The sequence below is a fragment of the Sinocyclocheilus grahami genome, unplaced genomic scaffold, assembly GCF_001515645.1.
Source record: "Sinocyclocheilus grahami isolate Dianchi unplaced genomic scaffold, SAMN03320097.WGS_v1.1 scaffold745.1, whole genome shotgun sequence".
In the NCBI taxonomy this organism is placed as follows: domain Eukaryota; kingdom Metazoa; phylum Chordata; class Actinopteri; order Cypriniformes; family Cyprinidae; genus Sinocyclocheilus; species Sinocyclocheilus grahami.
Genome location: NW_015505924.1, coordinates 541,846 through 563,215, shown reverse-complemented (window position 1 = coordinate 563,215; position 21,370 = coordinate 541,846). Strand labels below are relative to the sequence as shown.

Below are 21,370 nucleotides of genomic sequence, written 5' to 3'. Positions count from 1 at the left end.
TGGAACATGGTCTTTACTTAATACCCTAATGATTTTTGGCATAAAGAAATAACAATAATTGGCAATAATGTATGAAATTTATAATAATAATGAAATTTGGCAATAATGTACTTTATAGGGAGATCGCACACTCTCGAAGAGCTTTGCAAATGTCAGTCAGCGCGTTTGTTTTGTTTTCATCATGGGTTTGAAAATCATATTTCACTGGTTGGGACTCATCGAGAATTCGATATGAATATTCACAAACTGCAATGCTGCGACAATAGACCTACAACTTGTGATGAGAAGCAGAAGCGAGCGGAGAAAAAGGTACTCCTCTCAGAAAACGTACGAATAAAGATCATTTCAGGTGTTTAATTACTATTTGGAGCATTGGGATCGCTAGAAGAGGGCTTAATGAACTCATTTTTGTGATAACCTCAAATTAGACATTTTTTCACTTCTTTTGCCTGTAGCTCAAAATTAGACCGTGTGCATTCACACTCATTCTGCCAGCACGGCTCACAGATTTGCAAACACATGGCGTCTTCACGACATGGCAGCGGCAGCAACAATACTACAGCGAGAATGAAAGTTACACCTTCTTTCTTTGCGTAAACATTTGGGCGGCGTTATGTCATTGTTTCGACTAGTGTCTTTCATTTCGTAAAGAAAATGTGATTGGTGTTTTCCATACAATATTCACCAAATTAACGAAAGGGTGTTGTGGGTGCTTGCCAGGGTGTTGCTAACCAACAAACAGACAAACCAGCAACAAATACACAAATGCAATAGTAGATTAAATTCAGTTTGAACTAGTCTCTTTCATGTCATAAAGAAAATGTGAGTGGTCCTTGCTTGGGCAAAACTCAGCACATTAATGATAGGGTGTTATGGACCAGGGTGTTGCTAACCAACAAACGGCTAAGCCGGTAACAAATACAAACCAACTATAGTGGCTTGGATTGTTTAACTAATCTCTATTATTTCATAAACACAATTAGGTGTTTGCCCATGAAAACCCGGGTGTTGTGATTGCTGGGGTGTTGCTAGGGCGTTATTGTGTACTCCTCCATGTAATGTATGAATTACATAAGATCGTTTTGTTATAATGTATTTTGTGCATGAAGTGTCCAACATTCCACAGTTATTTTTTTCTTTATGTAAGTGCATTTTTTCCTTTTCTGAATTTTCAGTGTGAGCACACTACTCAAAAGAATAGTGCTTACGTATGCAATTTAGGATGCACCTGATGATACTATGTTGCGATGCAGTTGTTCTGAATTACTTTTAAGTGTGTAAACCAGTGTTTTAACCATTTTTATCATGTTTCTATGCAGCAGCTAGTATGTTTTCTGTAGGATTCTGGTGTTTAGCTGGTTAAATTCTGAACTTACCGTAACTACTAGGTTTGATTGCATCATTATGAGCTCTAATACTAGTGATCATTTACTTATGTTTAACAACATTTTAAACTGCAACTAAAAATAACAATAGTTTGTGGGGAAAAAATCTCCATGTAGTTTGACATCGAAAACATGAAAGCAAATGACACACCATGTATTCTCACTCAAAGTGCTGTAAGAACTAGTTCCTGCCAGGTCGGTTAAGCATTACCTCCTTTCCCCTGTAGGGTGCCAGCGGCTGACTGACAGCTCATTACGGCTGGGATAAAGAACACAAAGCAGCAGTGAAAACACACAAGAGCAGAAAGAGCGCATGACAAAAGCCATTCACACGTCAGGTGACCTCGGGACTCACCTCGGGCAACGACACGCCCCCCATCGCCCTAATCTCACCGACACATACAACTTAAGCCGATTAAGAGTTAGTGCCATTACTGAGATTACATCAAGAGCACTGAGATTCACATGAGAAACGAGCAGAATGAATGTTAGAGGAACTTCACATGTTCAGCAGATCAGACTTTTGAAGAAAGTGATCAGACGCACCTGCTGGACCAGAAAACAAGAGAAAAAATCCCACATCTAGAGACTAGAAGACTCATTTTATATGAGAGCACTAAAGATGAATACTGGATATTTTCTTTGACCAATATTCACACTTTTCTACTCAAACAGTTACTGGTTCCTTAATATTGTGTCTACAGATAAATGGCAAAATGTTGGTCCAAATTTTCTTTTGGAAACATTTCACTTCATCAAAATGGACTTAGTTTGTCAACAACAGCAACAATAAAATACACAATAATAATAATAATAATAAATAATAATAATTGTATAATTTTAATATTACCACTACTACTAATATTTATTATTATTATTATTATTATATCAATTACTATAATGTTATTATTTTAAGAAAAAAAAATATATATTTTAAATACTAAAACACATAGCATGTATTTGTGTAATCAATTCAAGTTAGTTAATTAATTAATATTAATCTTTATCATTGTGCCAAATAGTATAAATAAAACAATCATTTAAAAAAAAAAAAGATAATTAAATTTACACTTGAAGACAATATTAAAATAATCAGTGTTGGTATCAGTCATGAAATTTCATTCAGTCTCTACTCAGGAAACTGTATAATGCCCTTAGCAACCACCAATGAAACCCTAGCAACCATATAACAACTTGTCAAACAACTGCAATGCAACATTCTGATTTCTTTCAGTAAACATAGATATAAATATGCCATAAATAGTGTTATTAGTGTTATTCCTACACTGATGAGTGTAACCCTAATCTCAACTCAAAGATAAACTGATGAGGCCGTCACTCAGAGATCAATTACCCCACATTCCCTCCGACGCTCCACACTTTCCTCTTTCTCCAGCCGTGGCGCTGTGAAGGTGGGAGTTTGTGTGTGCGTGTGAATGGATGTTTGTGGATGGGCTAAAAACAAAGAGAAAGTGAGTGCAGGAACAATAGTGTGGGCTGCTGGGAGTTCAGTGGGGCGGCAGTGATGTGACTGCGGCATTGGCACTGTCAGCGCTCGTTTGCTGTGATTACATGCGATCGGGGTGAGCTCTCGGGAAGCTGTGAGTAGGTCAGGCCCGCTCACACACTGGCCGCAAGCTCCATCAAACGCCCAGCGTGAGGCCCGCTGCTGAAAAATGGGCCGTCCGGGGAAATGCGAGGGGCTGCACGCTCTGATTCCACCGCCAGAAATATGAATCACGGCGGAGGATAATTTCTGTCTGACGGCAAAAAACACTGCAGAGAAGAGCGAAGCAAGAAACACATGAGACCTGACCAAGAACTCAGAAAGAGAAACAATCTTGTCACCATTCAAGCTCCAAAAATGAATTCGAAAGCTTCAAAAACAAATAAATATCAAACATTTTGCACTTCACTTGGTGAATAAAATACACCTTAAATAACAACTTTCTCTCAAAAATTAAAGATCTGTCATTGCTTTCCTCGCCCTCATGTCATTTCAAACCTGTTTGACTTTTACTTCTTTGGAACCCGAAAGGAAAAACTGACCAGGATGCTCTTTTCCATTCAGTGAGATGCTGTTGAGCACAAAAAATGACAAAAAAGTACCATAAAAGTATCAAACTTTGCTTTGTTTATAGAGATTTCACTTCTTTTTCTAGCCTGTACTGCTTTTGTTGTAAGTTGCTTTGGAAAAATAAGTGCAAATGTACATTACTGTTCAAAATGGTCAAATATTTTAACATTTCTGCAAAGTCTGCTCACGGAGGCTGAATTTATTTGATCAAAAATACACTAAAAATAGTCAAATATTATTAAAATTTATATAGGAGGTGGCTGTTTCTGACATTATGTTTGGGGTCAGTAAAATGTTTTTAAGATTTCTGAAAGACGTCTCTGCTGCTCACCAAGGCTGAATTTATTTGATCAAAAATACTGTAAAAGTATGAAATATTATTACAATCCAAAATAAGGGATTTCTATGTGAATATCTGTTAAACTGTAATGTATTCCTGTGATGCGCAGCTGTATTTTCAGCATCATTCCTCCAGTCTTCAGTGTCACATGATCTTCAGAAATCAGTATAATATGCTGATCTGCTGCTCCAGAAACATTTCTGATTATTATCAATGTTGAACACAGTCGTGCTGCACAATATATTTGTGGAAACCGTGATGCATTTTATTTTTCAGGATTCACAGATGAACAGAAAGTTAACAAGAACAGCATTTATTTGAAATATAAATATTTTGTAACATTATAAATGTCTTTACTGTCACTTTTGATCAATTTAATGCATCTGTGCAGTATAAAAAGTAATTTCTGTCAAAAAAAACTTTTGAGTGGTAATGTACATACATGCAAAGGCATCACAGATGTATTCTGTCTTCTGAAGTCAAACGTAGTAAAAATGTGCCGATGCACCACATTTAAATGGCTTCATATGCGTTAGAAGACTTGAAATAAAGCACACAAGTTGTATGGATTATTTCTGAGCTGCCTTGTGTTTGGTCTGCTTTCACTACTTGAAATAAAATAGTGTGAAAGTTCTGCCAAATGTCTCCTTTTGTGCTTTACAAAATACAGAGAGTCATACAGATTTGGAATGGCGTGAAGGTAAATCATTCTTTTTGGGTGAACTATCCATTTAAATGGTTTTCTTATTGTTGGAACTATAATTAACCAACAAACCCTTGGGCAAAACACACAAAAGCTGCAGTTAGCATTCCCTCACAGACATGAGAAAAGGCAAGAGGTTCAGAGTCTGTGTGGATTTACGGCCAGACGACTCTGTCGCTCACATGCAGCTGGAAAATCTGTGAGACAACCGCAAAATTCACGACTCAAGTGAGGAACAAAGGACGCGGGCACAAGCAGTCGAGATGGCACGGACTCTTGAATTACAATAGCGGCTGACGGAATGCGATCTGTGAGCGATGTTCCGCCTGACAGCGACTCTTGACCCCTGCCACTGTGAAATTTCAACAGGGGACTTTCTGCAGCGCTTTCTCTTTTCTCCATCTTGAGCAGTCGTTGAGAGTTCGGTCACGGAATCTGGGAAAGACATTCCACTTCCTATAAGCCAACAGCTGCACGCAGGTGTGAAACCCAATCGGATTGCGGCACCCGATGCCATCAGACCATCGGCATCTCCGGACCATCCTTCAGCTCTCAACACTGCACTTACAACAGCGATCTCTCCCTGCCGTCTCAGACACAACATTATAAACATTTGATTATCCTGTATCCTGACATGTTCATCTGTGCATGTTAGAGGTTTAAACTAATCACTAACTATTTTTAAAGTTCCCTTATTATGGGTAATGAAAGGTTCATATTTTGGTTTTGGGAGTCCCCAATAACAGGTTGACATGCATGCAAGTTCAAAAAACACTTTCATTGTCTTATAATATGCATTTATTTTTACCTTACTTGCTCAACGACTCCCAAACGATTCGCTCAACGATTCATTTTTCCAAACCCCTTCTTTTGCGTGACGCTAATCTGCGCTGATTGGTCCGATTGGTCTCATTTTCATTTCATCGTGCCTGTGATGCCTGATAAAGCAGCGTTTGTGAGCGCAGTGCTGCTTTGTGTACAGCATTACCGGGGAAACAGCTATTTTTACCGCTCCAAAAGCGGCACCTAGTGGCAAAAAATTAATTCGCATTTTCATTCAGACCAACGCGAAAATCAAGTTTTCCCAGGTCTGCATGCGCAACAAGTGGGCGGGCAATATGCTAATGTTTCATGTTGACGTCAATATGAAACGGCTTGGGATTCGTTTGAAAAACAACTCGTTTAAATGATTCAGAGTCGACTCTTTCTTTTGAGAGACAATAACTTTATACACGGTGCACTTTCAGATTTAAAACTTTGCAGGATGTTTTCATTCACTTAGAGCTGTGTTACACACTGCATGAAAGGTAATTTTCAAAAATCCATAATAGGGGCACTTTAAGGCAAGACACACCAGAAAAAAACTAATAGATATAACCAATAAATAGTCAAAACCCACAGCCACTTCCACCTGTATCTTCAGGGTAAATTCAGCCTGTTCAATCAGAGATTATCTTACTATAGGGAGATAACCAATCACATTACAGCCTTGACGTCATTGAATTTCAGTCAGAGTTGTGCGACACTCAGTCGCCGTTTACGGATCCCATAGGAATGAACGAGAAATGCCGTAAGCTGAATTGCACCTGTTGCAAAAAGTCAGTGACTTCTCTTATAAAACTGCGTTTTTTTCATGGTAAACTCTAAAAATAGTTCAATCCAAAAGTATTATTTAGTGTAAAACATGTTGAAGATTAGCAAATAGGCTGTCGATTCATTAAATGATAAGCCGTTTCCTCTAAAAAGCTGTTTATTCAGTGTAGTGAAGCCTCTCCTCCATTGACATCCATTCAAAAAAGAGGGCCTCTGGTCTCCTTTCCCATGTACTGCCAGACCGGAAGCGTTAGCTTTAACCGTTACGCTTTTTCGGCTAATGGTTGCAGGCTTGCCTTCTAGTGGCTTTGTGTTCAATGGAACTCTGCACTTTACCTGCTGGACCACCATACACTCATAATGCATTTGACTGATAATCATGGACAATTTAAACAATAGACTTTACACTGACACTTTATCCCCACTTGACACTTGAAATTGTCACTTTATTGCTACTTGCACTGCACATTTATACTGTGAAATATTTTTTTTATTGTCAGTTGTTTTTCTAATTAGTATACAGGTTCTCTTTTTCTTTCTATTTTGTTACTTTTTTATGCTATTATTATTTATATTTTTATTATACTTTACTGTATATTCTATATTTTTTACGTATTTTGTATAGTCCTTGTAAGTTATGTTTGTTCCCTTTCTACCCTGTCATTCTCGAGAGGAGTAAACAAAGTAAGAATTTTATTTTACTAGTACATATGAAAATAAATGTCTTGAATCTTGAATACTTCCACAGTTGATATCAAAAACTACAAATGTTTTTGTATTACAAGTTTTCTGAAATGTTGAAATATGCAAACGAGGCATTATCTAATTAAACATGCACTAATTTGCACAAATTTCCAGAAAATTAATATGAATATTAGATCAAGCCAGGTTCAACATTCTTGTTTGATTATGTCAACATATTAGAATTAAAGGTTTTTATAGAGGGAATTTTTGATATCTCTTTTTATCACTGGAAAAATCTGAAAATACTGTCAAAAGTGAGAAAAAATTAAATTTTTCACTATGTTTTTAGGAATATAATGTTATATAAGACCAGGCAAATTACAGATATGTGAACAAACCCCTCAGTAAAAACCTTCATAATATAGAAAGAAATAAAACTGTAAATTTTGGTGTATGTAAGTGCTGCTGAAGTGGAGAAAGAAACTCATTTAGAGAAAACGGCCCTTAAAAATACATAACTGAAATCTACAGACGCAAACATATAAAACGCAAAAATAAAACCAGGTGAATGATATATGAACAAACCTCTCAGTAAAATCCTTCAAAATATAGATATGAATAAAACTGTAAATTTTGGTGTATATAAGTGCTGCTGAAGTGAAGAAAGAAACTCGTTTTTAGAAAACGGCCTTTAAAAATAAGTATTGTAAATGAAATCTATGGATGCAAATAAATAATGTAATAAAGTTAGGTGAATGATATGTCAACAAACCCTTCAGTAAAATCCTTCAGAATATAGAAAGGAACAAAACTGTAAATTTTGGTGTATGTAAGTGCTGCTGAAGTGGATAAAAAACTTTTTGAGAGAATGGCCTTTATAGATATACTGTAACTTAAATCTACAGACGCAAATAGATAGAGTGCAATAATAAAATCAGGCAAATGATATCAACAAACCCCTCAGTAAAATCCTTTAGAAGACAGACATGAATAATACTGCTAAGTTTGGTTTATGCAAGTGCTGCTGAAGTGGAGAAACAAACTCATTTTCATAAAATGGCCTTTAAAGCATTATACTTTAATATGCATTATATTTGGAATCTACAGACGCAAACATGGGTGCAAAAACAAAATCATGCAAATGATATATGAACAAGCCCCTCAGTAAATATATTCAGAATATAGAAAGGAATAAAACTGCAAATTTTGGTGCAAGTCAGTGCTGCTGAAGTGAAGAAAAAAACTAATTTGAGAAAACGGCCTTTAAAGATACATATTGTAACAGACACCTACAGATGCAAATGAAAAAAAACATCACAAAAAGCCAAATAACCCAAAATCTTAAAACTGACCAGTGCATGAAAACACAATGTTTTTGCCTGTCTTGCCTAAAACCAAACTCTAAAGCATTTAAGCTTACCTCACTAAAAACAGATGCTGAACGTCTAATTGTTATGCTTCTTGAGAGTTTCCTCAGGTCTCATGGTGTCTTGCTTTCAAGCTCCCAGCATCCCAGCCGTGAGCCATTGGTGAGCGAGAGAAAGACGATCCTCATGAATATGCAAAGCCGGCACAATGGGCCGCCACGGTGCATGAAACAATCACAGAGGCTTTGAAGTCACCGGGAATGCTGGGTAAGGCAAAACAAATCTTCTCAAGAGGACTAAGAAACCGTCACAGCAAGAATCATGAGGGGGACGCTGGGTAAAGAGGAATAATCAGTCCTCTCACTCCGGAGAAAGAGGTTTTCAGAGAGGTTAAATAAAGCGCTGATGCCAATGTGCCGCAGCGAGGGGTTCAACAAGAACCATAAACTGTTTAGAGAAAGTTTAGAAGAGAAAAACAACGTTGGAATTGATTCGTTACCGCGGCAACAGGGGAAGCAAGCTTCTATGAACATCTCACCAGTACAAGATTTAGTGTCTAAAACATACAACATACAACATACAACACAACAGTCATACAACAGCTAAAGGAACCTATAAATGACAATTTCTGAGTATTAAACTGTTTACACTCGTGCTTTGTCTTTTTGATGCATAATTACACTACTGTTCAAAAATTTGAGGTCAGTAAAATATATATTATTTAAAGAAATTATATTTTTGATCAGCAAGGATGCATTAAACTGATCAAAAGTGACAGTAAAGACATTTATAATGTCACAAAAGATTTCAAATAAATGCTTTCCATTCATCTGTGAATTCTGAAAAATAAAATGTATATCAGTGTTTCCAACATTGATGATAATCTGAAATGTTTCTTGAGCAGCAGATCAGCATATTATACTGATTTCTGAAGATCATGTGACACTGAAGACTGGAGGAATGATGCTGAAAATACAGCTGCGCATCACAGAAATACATTACAGTTTAACATGCATTCACATAGAAAACAGCTATTGGAAACTCATAACTGTGTTGAGTCTGCTTTGCTCAGCTGTGTTTGCGTTCTGACACACACAAGCTTGTGGTGAATTAACAGGTAAATATCTGAGCTTGTAATCCAAAAGATGCTGTTTCAAACCTAAGCACTAACTAACAAACTAACTCAGACTGAAGAGAATCCCGCAGACGTGACGTCTTAGCGGGCAACCGCCGGGGCTGTAAAATGTCAAACGGTCCTCTGTGTGACTCATATTGATGTAGATTATGACTGCAGCTGTTATAAATGCATGAGTTTCTGGATTTCACTCAGTAGTGCGCTTGTGTTAGTGTGTGCACTAATGAGAACTCAATATCTGAGTGAAACAGTAGCTGCTGTCTCTGCATAAATACCATGAGGTTAATTCTACTGAATAAAAACCCCCCAATAAATACAAAGCATATAGGGCAGAATCCAGTCATTAAAATGGAATTTGGCATAAAATATAGATGAATAAATCAAAAGTATGGCTGTACACTTAATCGAATGGTGATATAGACTGACGTCTGTCTGCTATGTAAAGCTCTTCACTAAAACCTGCCAAAATAAAAGTTCGGTCTAACTTTAAGAAATTGTGACAGAAATATATTACTATTGCACAGTAGAACGTACATTTTAAATAATAACAATAAAATTACATTATTTTTAAAGAATGACACAATGTGTCCCCCGTGTTTTAATTTTAACAGTAAACCTCTGTTGTGCAGCACTTTGTTTGCCATAAAATGAAAGGAATTGTTTAAATTTCAGTTGATTAGATTTTAAAGGAGGGATTTAATTGTTCACATTATTTTGCATTCCATTGATTAATAAATTTGTATTAAATCATTAGCAGAACCCAGAAAAATAAAAACAGACACAGGATTTTTGAAAAAATAAAACATTGCACAGGACAATATCATTACAATAATTATTTAGAAATTATTAAATTGTTTTTTTTTTTTATGAATTCAACCAATATTCTTTATGATTATTAGAATTTAGTTAATCCAATAAAATGGAGTCCAGAAAAAATCAAACAGAAGCGGAATTTATTTTTTTTTTAAAAGAAAGAAAGAAAGAAAATTGCAGAGGACAATATTATTGTTAAATTGTTAAATTATTAAATTGAAAAAATAAATAAAAATTATTTGATATAATTATTTTATGAATTCACCTGACATTCTTTATGATTATGAACATTTAGTTAAACAATTAGAATGGAGTCGAGAAAAAAAATAAAACTTCTGAAAAAATTAAATACAAAATTCTGGAAAAAAAATAAAACTTCACACATCGATATTAAAATAGATTATGAAACTGTTAATTATTACATTATATATATATATATATGAAAAATTGTAATTATGATTATTCAATTTAGTTACAACAGAAAATGTATGAAATAAATAAGTTCTGATTAGACATCTTGCTGATTATTAAAACTTAATTACACCAATAAAACAGAATCCGGAAAAAAATCTAATAAAAGGAATATAACAGGGAGCAGCAACATTAAATACAATCAGTTTGAGCAAAATGAAGCCTGTATGACGGAGCAAACAGAGGCTGTTCCTGTTGATTCTTTCTGATCTCATCCTGATCTAAGAGCTTTCAAATGATCAGATGTTTGCTAGTGAACAGGTTAAATCTGGCGCACTAAATAATAACAAAACAAAACAAAACAAAATAAAATAAAACAAAACTAAATAACTAGCATTTTATTAAATTATAATTTATTTTAATAAGAAATATTATAAATACTATAATAGTATATAAATAATAACAAAACAAAACAAAACAAAACAAAACAAAACAAAATAAAATAAAATAAAATAAAATAAAACAAAATAAAACAAAACAAAATAAAATACTGAAATAACTCTGGTAAAGAATCAAAAGAACACCAACAGACTGTTGGATGAATCTCAAGACTGTTCTACTTCAAACACTGAAATCACTGAAATCACACTCATTAAACACATTCACACTGAAGCTGAAATCCAGAGAGGAGTTTGAGTCCGATCTGAGGGCGTGTAATGGATCTGGTCTGGCTGTGTGATGGTTTTGAGCCGGTTTCTGCACACTGACGACGCAGTAAAACAGACACACGCTTCTTTACGACTCCAATAAAACAATTACAGACAGAATCATTACAGCGCTCAAGTGAGCAACGCCCAAAACCCATGATGAGAAAAACACAAGGAGACCAGGTTCTTCAACAAAGACTCTATTCTGCACCAACACACACACACACACACACACACACACACACACACACACACTCACTCACTCACTCACTCACTCACTCACTCACTCACACACACACATGTCTGGTCAGCTATCCTTGTGGGGACTCTCCATAGGGTTAATGGTTTTTATACTGTACAGACCCTATATTCTATTGCCCTACACCAACCCTACCCCTCACAGAAAACTTTCTGCATTTTTTAATTTTCAAAAAACTTCATTCTGTATGATTTATAAGCTTTTGTACCCGTGGGGACCACAATTTAGGTCCCCACCGTGACACGAGTCCCCATGAGTCTGTGTGTAGTCAGGTTTAAGTCCCCACCAGGATATATAAACCAGTACACACACACACACGCACGCACGCACGCATGCACGCACACACACACACACACACACAAACACACACAGCAGAACGAATGAGAGTTGATAGAGCTGGATAACTGATGACACACTGAGCATCAAGCATTGCCATTCATCTGCATGCATTAACACGTGCAATAATTCAGTGGCATGGAGTTAATTATTACTTATTATTTTTTGTTTATCTGCATCCAGCAAATGCATCAACATTTGAAACTTTTAACACTTATCCAGAGTTATTTCAGCATCATTTAGAAACTATTATAATTTCACAATTTTTGTATTTTCCATTTATATTTAACAATAATTTAGTTTTTTATTATATTTAATAAAATGTATAATTGTATATATTTTATATAATTTATTTATTATAATGGTATTTATTATTCATTATTTGCTACAATTAAAGTATATATATATATATATTTTACATACATTTTTATTTTAGTATTTTCTATTTATATTTTACTATTATTTTATTTGTTATAATTCTGTATTATATGTATTCTAATTTATAATTATATACATTTCATATAATGTATTTATTACGATCTATTCAATTGTTACTAATTGATTAAATTTTATTTATTATTCATTGTTATTGTTTTTATATATTAGTTTTTGTTTTAGTATTTTCTGTTTACATTTTACTATTATTTTTTTAATAATTATTTATTATATCTGTTTATAATTTATAATATATACATTTTATATGATGCACATATTATAAATGTATTTATTATACATTTTATTTAATATAATTTTTATGTCTATGTTTTTATTAATTAGTTTCAGTTTTAGTTTGTTATTTTAGTACATCAAGAGAAATGTTTCTTTCTTTTTATATACAAAGAAACATTTACATACAAGCATACATGTTTATTTTTTTAAGTAATGAAAATGTTGTTCTCATGGTTTTAGCTTTAGTGAACTGTAACAGCCCTGCTGCAGACGCCTGTTGCAGACTGTGCATTAGTGTAACTGTGATGGTTCAGTTTGTTCTGTGGTCATCTCCAGCAGATCACAGATGTTGTTCAACATTTGAAACTTTTAACACTTATCCAGAGTTATTTCAGCATCATTTAGAAACTATTATAATTTCACAATTTTTGTATTTTCCATTTATATTTAACAATAATTTAGTTTTTTATTATATTTAATAAAATGTATAATTGTATATATTTTATATAATTTATTTATTATAATGGTATTTATTATTCATTATTTGCTACAATTAAAGTATATATATATATATATTTTACATACATTTTTATTTTAGTATTTTCTATTTATATTTTACTATTATTTTATTTGTTATAATTCTGTATTATATGTATTCTAATTTATAATTATATACATTTCATATAATGTATTTATTACGATCTATTCAATTGTTACTAATTGATTAAATTTTATTTATTATTCATTGTTATTGTTTTTATATATTAGTTTTTGTTTTAGTATTTTCTGTTTACATTTTACTATTATTTTTTTAATAATTATTTATTATATCTGTTTATAATTTATAATATATACATTTTATATGATGCACATATTATAAATGTATTTATTATACATTTTATTTAATATAATTTTTATGTCTATGTTTTTATTAATTAGTTTCAGTTTTAGTTTGTTATTTTAGTACATCAAGAGAAATGTTTCTTTCTTTTTATATACAAAGAAACATTTACATACAAGCATACATGTTTATTTTTTTAAGTAATGAAAATGTTGTTCTCATGGTTTTAGCTTTAGTGAACTGTAACAGCCCTGCTGCAGACGCCTGTTGCAGACTGTGCATTAGTGTAACTGTGATGGTTCAGTTTGTTCTGTGGTCATCTCCAGCAGATCACAGATGTTGTGCATGGATCTTAACCTTTACGGAACCCACAGCATTTTTTTCCGTTATTAATGTGCGAAAACACGCGTCCGACCTGCCAAACTCACAGGAGCGTTTAATGAAGGGATTGTTGCTAAGTGTCTGTGCACAATGGAACCCAAAGGCTCTAATTAAGACAGTCCAACAAAGCCGAACCGACACCAGGGGTCCCGACCCCGACCCATAAACCCTCGCTGACCCCCACACCTGCCTGATTACATTAGTCTGCGCTCCAGACGAGCAGGGGCCCATCAAACGGAGCCACTACTCAAGTCTTCAGTTCTGTTCAGAATACTTCCGAGATTATTGCAGTTAACTAAAACTAAATATAAATATAAAAAACACTTGTCACTTGACATAAAACAAACTTTAACTGAAATATATATATATATATATATATTAAACAATAACTTCAAACTGAAGCTTATTTTATTTCAGCTAGTTGCCAAAGCTACATTTCTAATTTTAATTTATTTTCAAACTAAAACTGAAATAAAATTAAAAAAAGCTATATAAAAATATTTTAAAAAGCGAATAAAATGGATAAAACATACAATATTAAAATTAAAGTGAAAAGAGAAAATTCTAAATATGAATAAAAACTATAAAAGTATCTCAATGATTCTAAAACAACACTGATTCTATTCTATTCTATTCTATTCTATTCTATTCTATTCTGTTCTGTTCTGTTCCATTCCATTTCAATCAATGTTATTATATTCAGGGTTACTACTTAACTAAAACTAAAACCATAAAAAAAAATATATATAAAATGTATTAAAATATAACAAATATTAAATAAATTACAAAATGACAATATATTTAAAAACTTAAACTGATTTTATTTCATCTACTGTAGTTGCAAAGGCAATATTTCTCATTTACACAGATTTAAAAATAAAACTGAAAAAATTGCATAACTACTAAAAACAACACTGATTCTATTCTATTCAATTCTATTCTATTCTGTTCTGTTCTGTTCTGTTCTGTTCTGTTCCATTCCATTTCAATCAATGTTATTATATTCAGGGTTACTACTTAACTAAAACTAAAACCATAAAAAAAATATATATATAAAATGTATTAAAATATAACAAATATTAAATAAATTACAAAATGACAATATATTTAAAAACTTAAACTGATTTTATTTCATCTACTGTAGTTGCAAAGGCAATATTTCTCATTTACACAGATTTAAAAATAAAACTGAAAAAATTGCATAACTACTAAAATTAAAACTCAAATTAAAATGAAAATACAAAAATAGACTAATTCAAAAAATATTTATAAAACACAAAAGTATCTCAATTATGCTAAATTAAAGGTGATTCTATTTTATTCTATTCTCTTCTGTTCTATCTGACTATTCTATTTTATATGATATTTATATATATTTTTTTATTAGGTTCTGATATGTTTTCTTGTTTATAGTAACTTGGATATAGACTCAAATTAATTAGTGCATATAAAATGTATGCATTCCATCTCACAAAACACAAACTGTACTTTAGACACATTACATTTTACAAAGATATGTGAAATGAATCGAAATTCATAAGGTAAAGCTGCCGAATGGGACGCTGTGACCCTTAAGACTCGTCTGAAATCTAAAAGTTTGACATTCTATGCAAAGACACTTTAAAATGACTGAACTTCTCACAAACATCCACTCTGGTCCAAACAGAGGGCATGTACATCATGATGTTTTAAAGGTACAGTAGCAAAAACAGGCCGTTTACATCAGGGTCAGAGAGAAGGTGGTACTGACGGTCTGGACGGGGGTTTCTGGGATGTTATTATGGATGAATTGTCGTGTCAAGAGTTCATGCACCAGCGTTCATATTCACACTGTAGAAACAAAGCCGTTACACAGCGCTGCGCTAACGAGCTTCTGAGCAACCAGTGGCACCACCTGCCTCCGCTCGCCAATTAACATCCAGAACCAGAACACACACACACACACACTCACACTCACACTCAGATCAAGCCTAGTGTTACACAGTTACATCTGCATATTCAACTCACACAGAACAGTTTTTGAAGCCTAACAATTGTCTCTTTCACTTGTATGGAGAGATCCTTTGACCGCATGATGTGGTTCACAGCAACAGCTTCCAAATGCAAATGGCACACTAAGAATCAACTCCAGAACTTTTACCTGCTTAATTGATGTAGAAATAACAAAAGAATAGCCTATGCCTGTTCATGAAACAGCTTTTGAAAAAGGAGGGAGGTACAAAGAGCTGTAATTCCTCAACCTTTCCTCCAATTTTGATTGGTGTTTGTGTGTTTGTGTGTGTGTGTGTGTGAGTGAGAGAGAGAGAGAGAGAGAGAGAGAGTGTGTGTGTGTGAGTGAGTGAGTGAGTGAGTGAGTGAGTGAGTGAGTGAGTGAGTGAGTGAGTGAGTGAGTGAGTGAGTGAGTGAGTGAGTGAGTGAGTGAGTGAGTGAGTGAGTGAGTGAGTGAGTGAGTGAGTGAGTGAGTGAGTGAGTGAGTGAGTGAGTGAGTGAGTGAGTGAGTGAGTGAGTGAGTGAGTTGAGGCATGTAGCGTGTGCGTGTCTGCTGTCAGCACACAAACACAATGAGCGGCTGATCATTTGAGCCCGACAGCAGGTGTGAAGCATTAGCCGCGCCGACAAACAAATATAGAGCAGACACAGTCTGTCCTGAGACACCAAAACTCCTGAATGCTCGAGTGTCACGACAAAAAAACACATGCTCAGACTCAAAAACACAGATTTCAGATGTTCGATTTTTATCGTCTGCAATAATATCGTAATTGTTGTTTTAACGATGTGTGAGCTGACATTATGGAGTATGTCACTCACTTTGTCCAAAAGCATTCAGTGCATGATGAAACCTATTAATGCAGTTTAAATATCATTCAAGTCATTCCCATTTCATTCAAGCTACAAATGCAAGAATAAATCCTTTATAGGTTTTTGTTTTTATATTTACAAAATATGATATAGTTAAGTAATGTCACACAAGCAAGAGTGCCGTTTTCCCAAATATCAGCGTGAGCGTAGTCACAAATGTGATATTAACTCTTTCCCCGCCAGCGTTTTTGAAAAAAAGTTGCCAGCCACCGCCAGCATTTCTGATTATTTTCACTAATATTTCATGACCCCAAGAATATTTTGCTATATGCATATCTGAACATGCAATATGTTAAAATAAAGAAGAGAGCCTCTACTTTAAACAAAAAAAATGCTTTATTCTATCTTCAACAATTATCTTTTAAATAAAAACTTGATTGTTGGTAAGTTTCATAAATAAATAAAAAAGCAACTTTCTGAGCAAAAAAAGCAGAAAAAAGCATTTTTTTCAAACACAACATCTGGATCATATTCAGTAAGATGATCCAAACAAAGATGCAGTAGATGGCTTCCATCAGCACTCCTAAAGCTTGCACAGGCCTTTACTACTTCCTGGATCCACGTTTCACTCGGTAACATTAGGCAGTTTTCATTTATATGTAACACATAACATTCATGGAACATGATCTTTACTTAATATCCTAATGATTTTTGGCATAAAAGAGAAATGTATAATTGTGACCCATACAATGTATTGTTGGCTATTGCTACAAATATCCCCCAGCAACTTAACACTGCTTTTGTGCTCCAGGGACACATTAGTGGCCGAAGCTGAGAGCGGGACAAACACACCTGATGTCTGACTCTGAGAGCGGCTCACCTGTGTCTGTCTGTCTGTCTGTCTGTCTGTGGACGCCTCGAGCTGCTCAGAGACTGATCATCTGAATTCACGCTGTTCACACACCTAAAGAGAGAGAGACAGCCTTCAGTGTGATCATGTGACTCTGAATCATGCTGATATATGAATAGAATATCTGCTTCTGCACACTTTAACACCAGACTTTACATTTAGAGTCAAAATACTAACATTTTTCAATCCCAAAAGTTTTTGAAAGAGTCTCTTCTGCTCACCAAGACTATATTTATTTTATAAAAACATCGTAAAAACTGTAGAAATTGTGAAATATTATTAGAATGTAAAACAGCTGTTTTCTATGTGAATATCTGTTAAGCTGTAATGTATTTCTGTGATGCGCAGCTGTATTTTCAGCATCATTGCTCCAGTCTTCAGTGTCACATGATCTTCAGAAATCAGTATAATATGCTGATCTGCTGCTCAAGAAACATTTCTTATTATTAGTGCACAATATTTTTGTGGAAACCGTGATACATTTAATTTTTCAGGATTCACAGATGAACACAAAGTTAAAAAGAACAGCATTTATTTGAAATAGAAATCATTTGTAACATACATAACGTCTTTACTGTTACTTTCTTGAGCAACATTTATTTATGGCATATTATTATGATTTCTGAAGATCATGTACATGACACAGAAGATCGCAGTAATGATGCTGAAAATACAGCTTTGATCACAGAAATAAATTACAGTTTACAATATATTCACATAGAAAAAAGTTATTTAAATCATAAAAATATTTCACATTTTTACTGTATTTTTGATATAAATGCATTGATTAAAAATCATTAAAGCATTTAATTCAAACTTTTGAAAGGTAGTGTACAGTATATGTATGACTAACACACAAACACATACAAAAGATATTATTATTACATTTTCTAATATCCTGTTTCACCACAAAATGTCTCTATTACAAATTTTTACTGTATTTTTGATATAAATGCATTGATTAAAAATCATTAAAGCATTTAATTCAAACTTTTGAAAGGTAGTGTACAGTATATGTATGACTAACACACAAACACATACAAAAGATATTATTATTACATTTTCTAATATCCTGTTTCACCACAAAATGTCTCATTATGGCAGTAAAATGTGTTAATGTGTCACGTTGACTTTAAAATCAAATGTTTAATGATTATTAGCACACAGATCCGCTGTTAGAAACACGACGATCAGGTTCTCTGGAGAAACAGCATGTTTTTTTCTCTCCATCATTTGCAGTTGTTCATGTTAGTGGATCGATCTCTCATCCCGAGCCGTGTTTTCTCTTCTGCTAATGTATCTCTCTGCAGTCGATAAACGCTGGAAACGCAATCCATCTCTGAAATCTCACTCCATTCACTTACTGTAAAGCTGAAGATCCGTGCCCACAGACAAGAGAAAACTAGACGGATGTTGAGCGAGAGCGTGATGAATCTCCGTCTGAAGCCCTCACGTTACTCACTGTTTTGGCAACCGATGACAAACACCAGAGCAGCTATGAGACACAGACTGCAAATAAACCACTGCATCACAAACACACACCTCAAACCAGCACCAAAAACATATGGGATGATATTAGACTCTAAATGATTAATAGACGCACGCACAATTATCCATGTACTGCATACATTTTATACATGTATCTTACTAACCACAAACAAATGCCTTTCAATTTGAGTCTCTGGAATCCAGGATTAAATGATTGTGCAGGGATTTGTACAAATACAGACATGTTTGCGAATAAAAATGTTCTGTTCTGCATTAATATATCATAAATTGCTCATGCAAAAAGGAATCCATGCATATATGGATCAGGTGACACGTGTGCATTAATTGACGTCTAGTTCGAGTCGATCTTGTTCGGTTCATTGAGATTTTGAGACTTCATTTTCGCAGTTTACAGCATTTCACGACGCTCACACACACAGCTACCAACGAACAAGGCCCAGTTCAATTCATTAACGTGTACACGATTAGAAAAATTCACAAATGTGCGTCACTACACTGAAACAAATGCTTTTCAACCGGTGTCTGCAGAGTTAAGAATTACATTCATGTGCAGCATTTTCTTCAAGTAGAGACATATTTGTGAATACAAATGTTATAGTTTGTATTAAAGTATCATCATTTGTGCATGTAGCGATTAAAATGTGCATTTGTGGATCAGGCGACGCGCGTGCATTAATTCACGTCTCTTCTGAGTCGATTCTATTTGATTCATTTGAATTTTGAGACTTTCGTTCCGCCCTTTTAGCCTTGCCCAATCCACACACACACAGCTCGCGATCCACGCGCAGCTGAGCCACAGAAAATCAGCGACCACTAGATGGCACTAGCCCCAGTCACATGTGCGCATTCCATCAGTACGGTTCTGTGAATGTTACATTGTGTTTTCTTTGTTTCTTTTTGGTTAGGCTATTTTCCTCTACCGTAGAAATAGCCTATAATAAAGATGTTTTATTGAACTTGTTCTAATTTAACTTGTCTTAAGATGCAGAATAGCTTATATTAATTTGGCCAAACAAGAACTTCGTGACGGTACCTTGGTTTTTTCTTTCTTTCTGTAATTCAACGGCACATTGTCAGTTATTCCTTCCTTGTATTATTATTATTATTATTATTATTATTATTATTAAAAGGGCTATTAGTCGCTCATTTAAGCCATTAGTTTAACCACACGTTTATATTTAATTAAACTATTAAATTAACTTAAACTAAACTATACTAAACGAGCGTTTTATACGCTACAGCCTATTCCGCGCTCAAGCGAATCGCATAAGATAGAACATATTTTATTTAGGCTACTTATTACTAAACTGTTTTCTGAGTCAGTGTCTGCAAAGATGAAGTTGATGATGCTGATGAACGATTTTATTCTCCAAATTTAATTATTTTTATTCTTAATATTTTATTTCTACATTTTTCTGGATATTTCATGAGTTGAATCTCACATTATAGGCTAAGGACTTTATTCTGGAGATTTTTTTTTTTTTGGCCCTATAATCCTTTTTCTTACTCTCTCATTTCCAAATCTCAGAATTCAAATGTTTCCATATTCACAATGTTGCCTATTTGAATTTGAATGCTACAGACTATTATTTATTAGGCCTATGTAAACCAGGCTTTGTACTTAACTTTATTACAAATAAATCATGGTCTTCTTCACATGAAACATCGTCCTCTTCACATGAGCAAATCTGTGCTTGGCCCGAGCTCAGGCTGAACGGCACGGATTGTACTACAGGTTGTTTTAATGAAGCAGTGTATCTAGATTCTATAGTGTATCTATATGTTTGGTTGACTGTATTTTATTTTGATAATGAAGAGGCTGCAGCGTTTGCAGTGCTGTAGGCCTATATGAAAGGTGCATTTCTCTCGTACTGCAGATATGGCTAATCAGCATCGTCAACTTCATCTTTGCATAATAATAATAATAATAATAATAATAATACAAGGAAGGAATAACTGACAACTAATAATAATAATAATAATAATAATAATAATAATAATAATAATAATAATAATAATAATAATAATAATAATAATAATAATACAAGGAAGGAATAACTGACAACGTGCCGTTGAATTACAGAAAGAAAATAAAAAAACCAAGGTACCGTCACAAAGTTCTTGTTTGGCAAAATTAATATATGCTATTCTGCGTCTTAAGACAAGTTAAGTTGAAAACCAAAACCAAACCAAAAAGAAACAAAGAAAACAATGTTACATTCACAGAACCGTACTCAGTGGAAAGTGCACATGTGACTGGGGCTAGTGTCATCTAGTGGTCACTGATTTTCTGAGGCTCAGCTGCGTGTGGATCGCGAGCTGTGTGTGTGTGGATTGGGCAAGGCTAGAGAGAGAGTGTGTGTGTGTGTGTGTTTGTGTATGTGGATTGGGCAAGGCTAGAGAGTGTGTGTGTGTGTGTGTGTGTGTGTGTGTGTGTGTGTGTGTGGATTG

The 21,370-nt window shown here is 34.2% G+C and overlaps 1 protein-coding gene across 1 annotated transcript in view; it reads right to left on the bottom strand.

The window, feature by feature from the left end:
* The window catches only part of LOC107560828 (bone morphogenetic protein receptor type-1B-like), a 98,249-nt gene that overhangs the window by 24,978 nt on the left and 51,901 nt on the right, over positions 1-21,370 (bottom strand). The window contains exon 3 of the mRNA XM_016245096.1: positions 17,381-17,464. The gene's annotated coding sequence lies outside the window, so the exon portion shown is untranslated. The remainder of the gene's footprint in view (positions 1-17,380; positions 17,465-21,370) is intronic.